Genomic DNA, 6,601 nt, shown 5'->3' with positions numbered 1-6,601 from the left:
TTATTAGCCCCCTCTTTGCGTTTTTCTTAATGCAGGTATCACACAACTCCTAAGAATTAAGTTGTACGTGTTTCTGAACCAAGGTCTATGATTGTGAGTTAAAATATTACATCTTTAAGTCCAGAGCATTTTCAGAACAATAACATCATTGAAAGAGAGAATCATCCTCTCGATAGAGGTCATAGAAAATTCAAATTAATTCCTAATCAAAGATGACTCAGGAAAACAGATAGTTCACATAATGTTTTGATTGAAGGACACTGAGACCTTCAGGATAAGGTTGCTGCCAACTGACAAAAATAAGGTGTCTCTCTATACTAAAAGTGGGCAAAGATAGCAGAACAGTTCAGGGTTCTCTTTGGATGTAGAGGCTATAGGACTTGACCACATCAAACGTGGCAAACCACTAAGTCACATTTACGTATTAATGATAAACAGCATTAAAAAAAATCTCTAATTCAATTATTTGCTGTAAAGGAAAATATACACATAAGATTTTATGTTTTGATGGGATTAAATGTTCTCTTTTTCATGTATAAAGTTGTGAAAATTGTGTCTTGACTAAATTTTCTAATTCTCAGTCATGGGACTTCCTTTTTCAGTAGAATGAGTTGGGCAAGTCTTCCTAAGTATTTTTCATGTTTTCATTTTTATAGCCAGCCATATTTTAGAAATATTTTTAACTTAGGATATTTGCAGATACAAAGTTTGTTTTGGGTTATAGACATGCTGATTCAGGGGCACCTGGGTGGCTCAGTCATTAGGCATCTGCCTTTGGCTCAGGTCATGATCCCAGGGTTCTGGGATCGACCCTGCATCGGGCTCCCTGCTGAGTGGGAAGCCTGCTTCTCCCTCTCCCACTCCCCCTGCTTGTGTTCCCTCTCTCGCGGTCTCTCTCTCTCTCAAGTAAACAGATAAAATCTTAAAAATAAAAAAAAGAAGACAAAGACCTACTGATTCAGTAAGAACCAGAAGGGTTAGACTCCCAACATTTGGGAACCATTCAAAGAAGAAGAAATGCCCAACAGGATTGTAGAGCACTGTATATGCTTGATGTGATATTTCATGGAGTGGGTGTGGAAACAGAACATTGGTCCCTGTCAAATAGACACAGTTTAGGGCTTAAGACCTCAGGTCAAGTTTGAGCTCTGCCAGTTTGTGTTTTTTGGGTTTTGTAAACTACTTGGGCTGGTTATTTGATCTTACTAAGACACAGATTTTTCATTTACAAGGTGGAGCTAATGATACTACCCACATCATGAAGCTGATGTAAGTATCAGATGAGCTCTTGTACAATGTATTACACAGAGTTGGTATACAATGAATCTCATTAGCAGTAGGTGACAGTAAGATGTATAGGCATATACTGTGCAGTTAGATCACATGGTATGGTGATGGGGGAAAGAGAGACTAAGAATCTTAAAAAAAAAAAAGGGGGGGGGGATAAACCCTTGGACGTATGACTGATTGGGTAGTAGAAATAGAAACCATATCATCCTAGCCAGTTAAAGAGGTGCGTGTTGATTATTTCCCCCTTCTAAAAGTTGGAATTGGGATTGAATTCTTCAGTCATGAAAGTGACTTGGTTATGTATCTATGTTAAATCCATGAGTCCTGTAAAACACTAAAAATCAGCATTGTTCTTTTTTATTTATCTGAAGACTTGAATAGATTCATAATAGGTCCTAATAGTCCACAGTTTTTTCCTGTATCCATGCCCTATGGTTGACCGTCTACCCATGCTGACTGTGGGCATGGTCTTAGGGATGGCTAGTTAAGATGGCCTTGGCTAACATAATTAGGCTTTCTTCCATGCTTCTCTCGAGTTACCCCAACAGTCTAACCCAGGCACCTTCTCATTGTTGAGGCAGGGTTCCAAAATGGAAGGAGAAGGGCATACTGTCTTTTCAAGTCTCTGTTTACATCAAATTTTTCTCATTGGCAGCTCTTTTATTTTTTTTTCCCATAGTAGTTTCCTGGAAAATTATATAATCTTTAGAAAACTGATTGTATTTCCCCGTGGGAGCAATGCTACATTCAGCAGGGATGCTTCTGACTTTTCATCTTCTACCTGATGTTGAGCATTGATGGTTCTAGATAGTTATCTAGAAACTGTTTCCACTGGATCCCCCATTTAACCTGATGAGACAGGCCCTTTGCAGTCTGACCCTATCCTATTTCATCAATTTTGTCTGTCGTTACTAAGTTTACGTTGTACGTTCTAGCCACATATTTTGACAAAAATTTCCTGAGTGTGCAGTGCTCCTTCTTAGCTTTTTGCCTATGGATGTACTGTTTCATTTATTTGGAAAACTCCTACTCCGAACTCCAACTTAAAGGTTCTCTCCCACTTTCCTAAGAAAAGCTGTTCCATAATAATTGCTCCAGGTATTTGTGGTGTTTATTATAATGGTCTAAATGCAAATAACTGTGTCTATCTCCCACATTAGTGTGCATCTGTGAAGCCCCGATGAGTTTCTTAATCACCATTTTGTTTTCTTTCATCCCAAATGGCAAGTACAATGCCTCGTGTTGAAAATATATTTGCTAAAATGTGATTCAGCACTAGAAGAATAAATGAATAATGGCATTGTGTTTTAAAAGCTGAGAGACAAGAATCATAAGCCTCTAATCAATGAAATTGGAAAGATTTAGAACCAGAAGAAACATTAAAGATTGTTTTGGTGATCATTATTGTACAGATGAGGAAATCAGTTGTTTCGTGTTCTATATTTAAATGGATTCAGTGCTCGCCGTTAGAATTTCCTGCCGTGGCTTGTTTAATTCCTTTCTTGATGACTGAAATTTAAGCCTTGAAGCTACTATTTCCAGAATTCAGCAAGTTCGATACGTAAACGTTTTAAGTGGTAGAATATTATCGGGTTACATTTTATTTTTTCCCATCAAAACTCTGGAAACGTTACTCTGCTGTCCCTTGGCAGTCTGGTCTCTCCTATTTGTAGGTGATTCGCTGTCACTCCTGAAGGCCTAGAGGGTTCTTTTCTCACCCTTGAATTTCGTCAGGCTATGTCTTCATGTTGATTATTTTTATAATCTTTTTCCAGAGTACATTTTGTTGTACTGATTTGTAGATTTGAGACTTTGATTTTTGTGGGTTTTTTTTTACTCAACAATTTTTTATTTTTAATCCAAGTGTGCCTGTTACTTGAAATGTGAAAGATTACTTGAGCATAAAAAGAATCCCTTCAAATTAAATAATATGTTTTTACTTCTCTCCTAATGTTTAAAATGTGAACATTTTATAATTCATTCACAGCCTTTAAGTCCAGGTGACTTCTTCCTTGGGTCTCCGTTTCCTTTTAGACAAAGTCTTCTTCCAGAAGGCAGTTAGCTTTTCATCTTTCTGTCTAAATAACATCCAAGCACACATCCCACAGGTGCAAGCGTATGTGCCCATTGGTCATGAATAATCCAAATTACGTTCATCATGAATGCTGTGGCCTTTGTGCCAAAAACGACTGAGACTTTGTTTGCTGGAGAATGTTTTTCTATGAATTTGTTTACTGTGCTCTCTTTCTGTACAATTATTATCCTTACCATCACTATGGTGCCGATTATGACTTGGATTTCCTTCGCTTTTCTTCCTTCAGTGCTTTATTCATTTGCCTTTTCTTCTGGACCTTTCTTTAGTTTCTTAGGCCTCTTCTCCACATTGTTGACTCTTTCTCAGCAGAATGGATTTTTACTTCTCACTGTTTTTATTTTAAACTAGGTTTATTATCGTGTCTTCAGTTCTTTCCTTTGTTTTGCCAAATCACTTTTCATCTGCCGTTTTATTTATACTTTGAGCTATTTCTTCTGATAGACCATATTCTTTTACTTTCTTTGGATTATAAAGATACTTGTGTAAACTTGCCTTTGATTTCTTGGCGGTAACGCATCTGAAGTACATCTTTCACTTGGGTTGCTTGCTGTGTGAATTTCCTGCGTGTTGTCACACTATCTATGCAGAAAGGCCCATTCGACCTTCGTACTTCTTTCTCATCTGTCTGTGGGATATGATTGCCAGAATTTAGCAAATAAAAATACAAGACTCCCGGTTAAACTTGAATTTTAAATAGGTAACAGATACATTTTTAATATTACAAATATGTGCCATGCAATATTTGGGACATACTTAAACTAGAATATTAGAGTAATTCTGAAGGGTCCTATGTGCTTATGTCTCTGGCTTTGGAAGCCCAGCTCTCCTTAGAGAGCTCAGAAACAATATGAGAGATCAGCATGCATTGAAATGGAGCCTCTGAGCTCACAAGTCTTTTATTCAGTATTTATTCATCTTGGTTTATAAGAATTTGCTGCAGAAGCAATTGGTGTTTTTCCTTTACTTCTGGCCTCCCTTGTTTTGATTGAGTCTTTGGGGCAAAAATAGTAAATAAAGTGGAGTTGTACAATCACTTCATCAGACCTACCTCCCCTAGCATATTGACACTTGGACCTGGACCCCCAGTTCCCTCACAGCGCACCCATATCCAGTCTTTGTTGATTCAAGTAGAGGAGTCTAGTCTCAGTCTCTCAAGATCCCATAACTTCTTGGATGTTTTCACGTTGCTCCCGAGCAGGACAAGTGAGGAATCCTTCTGTGGAAGTCCACAATTCAATGAATTCTCAAAGATACTGTTAGCAAAAACCCCAACCCACAGTTTGTAATTTCCTAGGTTCATTTCCTAGGTAGGTGGTATGTTAGAATTTTCTGTTTTGGGTTTTTGTTTTTTGTTTTGTTTTGAGGATTTATTTATTTTTGAGAGAAAGAGTACAATGGGGGGAGGGGCACAGGGAGAGTGAAACAATCCCAAGCCAACTCCCGACTGTGGGGCTCAATCTCTCGACCCTGAGATCATGACCTGGGCCCAAACCAAGAGTCCGATGCTTCACTGACTGAGCCACCCAAGTGCCCCCATTTTGGGGTTTTCAAAGAGAGGAAGAAAAAACGTGCTGTTACTATACCATCTTCTGTTAGAAGTTTTTGGAATGAGTTCTTAAGGTGGGTTTTGCTATCCCCAGTCATCATCACCACGTATTTATTGAGCATTTACGATATCACAATCCCTAAATAAATCATTTGTGTGGCTTTATACAAAACCGCCTGATTATTCCCATCAATTTATAGGTAAGGAAACAGCTGGGAGAGTTTAGGTGACTTGTCTAAGATGACACAGCCACTGAATGACACAGACACAGGATTTGAATCTGGTTCTAGAATTAGCTCATAACTACAATGGCCCTCAACCTCCAACTCAGATCAGGGCCTCTACCAAAGAGGAAAATTCTTAGGTTCCGAAATCATCAGGGTTGGGGCACTCACTTGCTTAAAATATAGAAGAATGGAGATAAGGCCATAGACTCAGGTAAGCTGGTGGTTATACGTTTGGTCAAGTGGTTGGTGGAAACCTGTTCCGGATGGGGCATTGGGGAGCCAGGAGAACCACTGTATTTGACCGCCTTATATCTCTGTCCTGTCCTTCACTCAAAGACACTGGCCTCTAGGGATCTCTGAAACTCTCTCCTCATACATTTTCTGTGTTATCTTTGATCAAAAGAATTATCCCGAGCTGTGCAGAACCTGAAGCTCCGGGCTTGTGGGGATCCAGCTGTGGAATCCTGAAAGGATGGGAAGTTCATTCTGAAAATTCAGTATTTATGTAGCAACCTTGTGGAACTGACGCAAACATTGTATGAACTATGTCTTACTACTCTGAAATAGTAATGAGTATTAGAGATCTCTGCATAACACCTAGGACATGCTGGAATAAAGACAAATTAGGAAAAAATCAGATTGTGACCTACTTTGTGTGTACTTCACCGGGAAAAGGTCAAAAACTCTATCCTGTGCCAATTTTGCACTCATCCTTTCTGCAAACCCTTTCAAAAGAGATTAGGTTCTTATTACTTTATTACTGCAATAAAATGTGCAGCGAGAATTCTGGAATGAAAGAGCTGCCGCTACAGAAGCTTTAATAGAAGGGGCCGTAACTTAAGTGTAGGCTTGAAAAATTGCCATAAAGGCTATCTTTTTTTTTATAGAAAATACCTTCTAATTTCTCACAGCCAAATACACACCACCAGATATGAAAAGTCTTGGATACTGACTTCTTTCTGGAGTGACACACACAATAGTTTTGCTTAAAAGCCGCTCTATAATTTTTACAAGATAAAGTAGGGCATCAGTAATTGGATTAATGGTCCTTTAGTATAACTAGTAGCTAATCAGTGAATACTAAGTGATTCTGCAGGGAGCATTTTTTTTGAGTTTCGCATTTGGGCATCAAAACCTTTTTATGCTATTCTTCTTTTCTCTTTTTGCTTCTCTACTATGTCCCATTTTGTTCATTTTAGAATAGACTCGCCCATCCCTAGGAGCTGATGTGATGGAAGAGGTTCATGCATTTTTTTGGTCACTTCTTTTCCCAGGTCCTAAACTGTTCTTATAATTCAACGCAGTGCAGCTGCAGGCACTAGATTGACTTCAGGGAGAGAAGGCCACAGTCGGGGTCACCGTTCTGAATTTTCATAGTAGACCAGAGGTATTTTTGTGATGTGATCTACTGACACTTGCCAACAGGCATTGCCTTTGTAGGCT

The 6,601-nt window shown here is 38.8% G+C and overlaps 1 pseudogene; it reads right to left on the bottom strand.

The window, feature by feature from the left end:
* Window positions 1–3,280: 3,280 nt before the first annotated feature.
* LOC123796473 (NADH dehydrogenase [ubiquinone] 1 beta subcomplex subunit 1 pseudogene) lies at window positions 3,281–3,450 on the bottom strand (annotated as a pseudogene).
* Window positions 3,451–6,601: the final 3,151 nt, after the last annotated feature.

Source organism: Ursus americanus, chromosome X, assembly GCF_024610735.1.
Source record: "Ursus americanus isolate L20-20 chromosome X, mUrsAme1.1.p, whole genome shotgun sequence".
In the NCBI taxonomy this organism is placed as follows: domain Eukaryota; kingdom Metazoa; phylum Chordata; class Mammalia; order Carnivora; family Ursidae; genus Ursus; species Ursus americanus.
This window is presented reverse-complemented; position numbering and strand designations above follow the sequence as displayed.